Source organism: Carlito syrichta, unplaced genomic scaffold (assembly GCF_000164805.1).
Source record: "Carlito syrichta isolate Samal-C Ts95f unplaced genomic scaffold, Tarsius_syrichta-2.0.1 Scaffold315384, whole genome shotgun sequence".
NCBI classification, from domain to species: Eukaryota; Metazoa; Chordata; class Mammalia; order Primates; family Tarsiidae; genus Carlito; species Carlito syrichta.
Genome location: NW_007259480.1, coordinates 147,561 through 154,724, shown reverse-complemented (window position 1 = coordinate 154,724; position 7,164 = coordinate 147,561).

Sequence of the window (7,164 nt, the reverse complement as noted above, 5' to 3'; positions counted from 1 at the left end):
TATTATGCAGCCATAAAGAAGGACAAACATATGGGCTTTGCAGCAACTTGGAGTTTGAGGCTTTGTGTTTAGGTCTTTGATACATTTAGAGTTGATTCTTGTGTATGGTGAAGAGTAGGTGTCCTATTGCAATCTTCTGCATGTGGTCAGCCAGTTTTCCCAGCACCATGTACTAAATAGGTTCTCCTCTCCCCAGTGGTTGTTGGTGGAGGTTTTGTAGAAGATGAATTTATTGAGAAATTGAGGTTTAGGTTCTGAAATCTCTATCTTGTTCCATTGGTCCATATACCTGTTTTTGTAGCAATACCAGGCTGTTTTCATTACTGTAGCCTTATAATAAAGTTTAAAGTCTAGAAGTGTGGTATCTCTTACTTTGTTCCTTTTGTTGAGGATTGTTTTGGCTATTCGTGGTCATTTATGCTTCCATATGAATTCCTGTATTGTCATTACCAGATCAGAGAAAAATGATGTGAGTGATTTAATGAGTATGTATTGAATCTGTAGATTGTTTTGATAGAATGGACATCTTAACAATGTTGATTCTTCCAATCCATGAGCATGGAACATTTTTCCATTTGTTTGTGTCTCTTTGCTTTCTTTGAGCAGTATTTTGTAGTTTTTGCTGTAAGGTTTTCACTTCTCTGTTTAGGAAGATGTTGAGGTAGTGTGTCTTTTGTGAATGGAATTGTGCTTTTTATTTGGTTCTCTGCCTGTTTGTTGTAGGTGTGTAAAAATGCAACTGTCTTTCACACATTTATTTTGTACCCTGAGATTTTGCCAAAGTCCTTCATCCATGCAAGGAAGTTTTGTTAGATTCTATTGGGTTTTCAAAGTGTAGGATTATATCATCAGCAAAGAGGGATAAATTAACTTTCCACATCCTTTCATTCACCTAAAAAAAAATAATATCTTAGGATATGACAAAATCTTTGCCATTGAGGCAAAGTAATAATTAGTTCTAAGTCAGGCCTTCCATGGAAACAAGGGTTTTTTTGTTTTGTTTTGTTATTATTTAATCATATTTTAAAGACATCAGAGAACAGTGAAAGCACATAGGATGAGATAAACTAAAAGTCTAAAAAAAAAAAGTTCTATCCTATGCGCACTGTTTTATTCTCTGAAGCATTGTCTTAGTCTCCACATTGGTTAAGAATTGGGTTTCCATGGGCAAAAGAACTCTTCTGAAGAGAAGAAAGACCAGGGGAGTGTTGGAAGTCCACTATTAAAACCTCCAGTCAGAACTGTGAAAGATCTGAAATCTTACCCTAGTTTGCTAACATAGAACTGACAAAACTGACACCAAAAAAATCCTCAAAACCTCTGGTCAGAGACAAAAGACAATTTATTAGTCATGGCAATATCAGCAGCCACAAAACAAATTGATCTTTTTTCATTCCATTGTACTTATCCCACTACCTTTGGTGAAAGGAGATATTTGTTACCTGTTCCTTCTTATTCCTGGAATATGTTTTCCCACTTTACTTCCAGTTGATTATTTACTCCTAGCTTCAGTTCTATATCCTCTTTCTTGGGGATACCTTCCCTGACAGCTTTACCATGCCCTAGGTAAAAACCATTCAATAGTAATTCAGAAGGCATTATAATTTAACATTTGTTTTAGTGAATAATTAATTTTTTAAAAAGGCCATTTCACTAGGTCATCAAGTTCATAGAGAGAGGCTTTGTATTTCATTATATACCAAGTGTCTGGCACATGTAATAATTGCTGAATTAATTGAAAAATGAATAAGTGATTAGAAGAATAAATTACAATGATACCAATATTTTATTTCTGAATTTGTCACTGAATTACTATTTGATTTTTGTTTTGATCTTCACAATACTGTTCTGAGCAAATGTTTGGTTTTTCTTACAAACATAATTTGAATATTAAAAGTATTGCATAATTTAAATTGATATTTATATATATATGAGGTTTAATATATTTATGAAATCAGAAGTATATATGAGATCAGAAACCTGTCAAGAATTTTTTTTTTTTTTGGAGTTGGAGTCTCACTCTGTCACCCAGACTGGAGTGCAGTGGCATGCTCCCAGCCACCACAGCCTTGACCTGCTGGACTCTGTCAATCCTTCCACTCTGCCTTCCAAGTAGCAGGAACTACAGGTGCACGCTACCAGGCCCAGCTAATTTTTTATTTATTGTAGAGATGAAGTCTCGCCAAGTTGCCCAGGCAGGTCTCGAACCCGTGGGCTCAGGCAATCCACTCACCTCAGCTTCCCAAAGCACGGGATCACAGGCTGAGATACCAAGCCCAGCAAGATTTTAGTTATAAACAAAATAATGAATATCTTCTCTATAAGCTCAATGGGTTCAATCTACCCTTAGTACTCATTTTAATACAATATTCTAATAAAAATAATTTCAATTTTTGCATAGAATGAAAAATTGTGTTACTTCTAATCATAGTCCTTAATAAATTGCCATTTTGCAAATAAAATATATTGGATTATATTCATTCTGAAATATTTGTAGAACACCTGACATCTGATAAGTACTGTTATCCAAATAGTTTTTAGAAGTATTATAGCATTTTATAATTTGTGTAGTTTATATAGAAGACAGAGCCATTATTGTGCTATGGTAATTAATATTCAATGGTCACTTTCATCATATAAGCTGCTAGGGGAGGGTAAACATAACAAATATGTAGATTAATTGTACCCTCAAGAAGTTTATAATTGTTTAGTAATTTAAAAATAACACATGAAAATATTAGGAAAACAATAAGTAGACTGCAAGGTTTTGTTAACTTTGGTGAGATTAACACTAAAAATTTAGAATTTTGGAATAGATTTATGTTATTAGCATATTCCCTACTCTTGAGAAGAGGTTTGGGCTCAACCTCCTGGGGAAATTCATGTTTGAATGATCAGAAGAGAGTTCACTGAATGAAACCAGAGGCACAGAAAAGGCTTTACAGATAGGTTTACAATGGGACTGTAAAAAGAGGAAGTGGAGAGATTTCAATAGCACACAAGAATTGGTGATTATCACCTATTGAGAATAAAATAAGAAATTCAGTCTTAAACAAACTAAATTTCAGATCATTAATGATTAAATAGTCAATAATGTATTCTTAAACAACTAATTATTCAGAGAAGGAAGTTTATAGAAAAGTTAGTGGGAAACAGTAAGACAAAATAGATGGATGACCTTGAAAACCATTAAAAAATTGGTCATAATATAAGAACTGTTGGATATTTCTGTTCCCAGAATTATAGTGCCCCAAATAAAAGTTTGATTCCACTCAAAAAAGGTTTAAATTATGTAATGTAGCTCCTCTAACAAAGAACGAAGAGATCAAATCTGTGAACTTCTGCTCTGAATCTACTGTAGTTTTTTGTGCAGGAATGAAGGGACGTCTGAGCATTGCCTCTGACAAACACAGAACATTTAATGATATACTACTTTTTTCTCTTTTTTTTCCAGAAATTTGTCCATAGTTATATTTTCCCTGAATATTTATCTTTTTATCTTTAAATAACACAAAACTATTCTTGACACTACATTGCTTTAAATAATCTAGGCCATTCTCTAGCTCACCAAAGGGCAGAAGAGCACTATTATCATTACTATGTCTGGGACAGTCTGTCTGCCATCCTACCTATGTATAAGATAGAGATAATGTAGAAAACATAAACATTTTTTCAAAGGTGTTTTTTTCCCTCCAAGAGAATTGCCTTTAAGTTTATTTAATTAGTTCTTTATCAAATATTTTATAGAGATTGCAAAAATTATTTTTTTCATCAGAGAGGTATGAGTTTAATTATTTTAAAATGCTTAGCAAAAGTGGACGATAGAATGACAAATTAACTTATGAGTTTTGCCACATTTATAGGCAACATAAGTTACTTTTTATAAAATAACACTAAGTAATGCTCTTGTGATTGGGAACAATATTATTTATTTCCAGATTGTCAAGATTATATAAATGCCTATCTCTGCAGACATTTTAAAACATTATAATTGTATGTTGGATTTTGGTTACTATAATTATACTTTAATAGAATAATGTACTCACAAGAAAATAAGATCAAAGCAAATGAGTTGTATTTTTTGGCTCATTTGTGTTATTACTAAAGTAAGTAGAGTCATAAGAAACTGGCATTATTAAGTTTTTGAATGAAACTGGCTTTTTATCTGTGACTCTCTTGTACACTAGAAGTGTGATGAGATTTGAATATTAAAAAAGTATTTAATGTTCTGAGGTCAACGTCCCTGAATTGCACTTATGCCAATTTTTTTCCTCAATTCCTTCAAATGGCAAAAAACCTCCAAAATTTGGATTCACCAAACTAAGCTAGATTAAACTTTTTCTCTTGAATTTTTTTTTCTTTCTCTCATTATTTATAATGCAATAGCTGATCTCTTTTTGGTGTGTTCTATGTGTTCTTAATAAGCTATTTGAAAGAAGGGATTACATTATCTGTGTTTTTTTTTCTCTGTGTTTAAAAAAGCTATTCCAATAATATTTCTGCTTCTCTCTCTCTTTCCCTCTCTCTCTTTTACACACACACACACACACACACACACACACACACCATACACAGAACCATAAACACACAAAAACACAAGCCCAGAAGAGCTCATTTGTTGAGAAAATATGAATGTTATAGCAAATAATACGTGAGAATGTAAATAGTGATTAAACAGTATCAATCAAAAAGTTTATATTATTTGAATAATTCAATTTCCAAAGACTTCACAGTTTGTTATTAAAATGAGGAGAAGTTTCTCATTTAAAATGAGTAACAGGAAAAGGTAATATAGTTAGTTTTGTCCTCAAGTTAGGACAACTTTTGACCATTCATCTTAAAAAAGAAACAAAATGCTGCCAAGTGGTTGACTACTTTGCTTAAAGGAACTGTGTATTTGGTGGGGGGGCTGAATTTGAGCTATTGCCACTGGAATACTAGGAACTCAACAGTAGTGATAGCCACAGAAATATTGGTGAAAGGAAAGGGGCACTCTGTTGAACATATATTTAGCCTTTTTTTTCATGAAAATATGGCTACTTTCTTCATAAGAACAGTGTTAAATAAGTCCTGAGATGGTGGGGGGAAAAAGTACATGTGTCACAACCAATACAAAAGAAAGAAATAATTATAGGTATAAGAAAGAGAAAAGGATTTAAAATAAGAAAACAGAACTTTCAAAAATATGTTTAAGATGATGACTATCCTAATTACCCTGATTTGATCACAACACATTGTATACATAACTCAGACTATCACATAAATATATGCATCTGTCATGTATCAATAAAACATACTTGGATGGGGGGTTCTGGTAAGATGGTGATGGCATAGGTGGATTCGTGAGACTCTCCAAACAGGCAACAGGAAAATCTACAAAAATAAAGAAAAACCAAAAGAAGAATATGGGTCTCTCCCAGACCCCTGGGAGGGCAGACACTGAGAAAACTGACTTCGGAATGCAAACAATGAAGAGCCCCCAGAATGACTGGTCTCAAACTACAAACCAAGATATCAAGACTTTAATGGTGAGATTAAAAAGAATTGAGGAGACTCAAGAAGAAACCAGAAAGGAACTAATATCTGAGATAACAGTAATAAAGAATACTGTGAAGGAAATAAATAACAACTGATAAGCATGGAAAGCAGAATTACACAAGCAGAAGAAAGAATCTCAGAGCTTGAGGACCAAATATAGAACTAACCCAAACTCTCAAAAACACAGAAAACAAGCTCAAAAGGCAGAAAAAAACCTTCAAGAGATGAGCAAATACTTCAAGAGACTGAACCTAAGAGTAATTGACCTTCCTGAGGCAGAAAGAGAGACAGAGACCACATTGGAACAAACCTGCCATGAGATCATTTAAGAAAACTTCCCTTGTCTAATCAATGATGCAAAAATTCAAACACAAGAGATTCAGAGAAACCCTGCAAGACAACAAAGGAGAAGACCAACTCCTAGGCACATAATAATTCATCTAAACAAAGTAGGCATAAAAGAAAAAATCCTAAAGGCAGCAAGAGAAAAAGGCCAGATCACCTATCATGGAAAACCAACTAGAATAGCAGCAGATTTATCTACAGAAACCCTGCAGGCTGGGAGAGCTTGGAGCCCTATCTTCAAAGTCCTAAAAGATAAACAATTTCAACCAAGAATAACCTACCCTGCCAGGTTAAGCTTCATCAGCAAGGGAGAATTAAAATCTTTCCCAGATAGCCAATCCCTAAGACCTTACACTGCCACCAAACTACCTCTACATGAAACATAGAAGAAAAGGGGAAAAAAAGAACAACGTTCTTCACAAGAGTATGGGAAAAAGAATAAAATACACATGAACCAACCTCAAAACCAAAAGAAAGACAATAAACCAAGTGGAAGAACAACTCTATAAGAACTCTACGATAGGGACACTCTCACATTTCAATAATTAGCCTGAATATGAATGGACCAAATGCACCACTGAAAAGACATAGAATGGCAAAATGGATAAAGTACCACCAGGCAACAATATGCTGCCTTCAAGAGATCCATCTCACTAGAAAGGACATGCACAGACTCAAAGTAAGAGGATAGGAAACAAACCTTCAGGCAAATGGAACACAAAAGAAAGGAGGAGTCGCGATCCTCATTTTAGACAAAATACCATTTAAGCTACCCCAAATTTAAAAAGATACAAAGGGCCATTACATAATGATAAAAGGTTCACTCCATCAACAAGAAATATCTATCCTAAATATATATGCACCTAACATAGGTGCACCAACTTTTATAAAGCAACTCCTAGGAAAACTAAAAAAGATATTGACTCTAACACCATCATAACTGGGGACTTTAATACCCCACTCACAACCCTAGACAGATCATCAGGACAAAAAATCAGTAATGAGATCTGGAACCTCAGTATGACTCTAGACCAAGTGGACTTAATTGATACCTACAGAACACTCCATCCAAAGACCTCAGAATACACATTCTACTCATCACCGCATGGAATGTATTCTAAGATCAACCACATAATTGGCCATAATTCAAACATAAGCAAATTTAAAAGGACCGAAATTTTACAATGCACCTTCTCGGACCACAGTGGAATAAAAATAAACATTAACACCAACAAGCTTCCCCCAAAATCCACAAAGACATGAACACTAAACAGTATGATG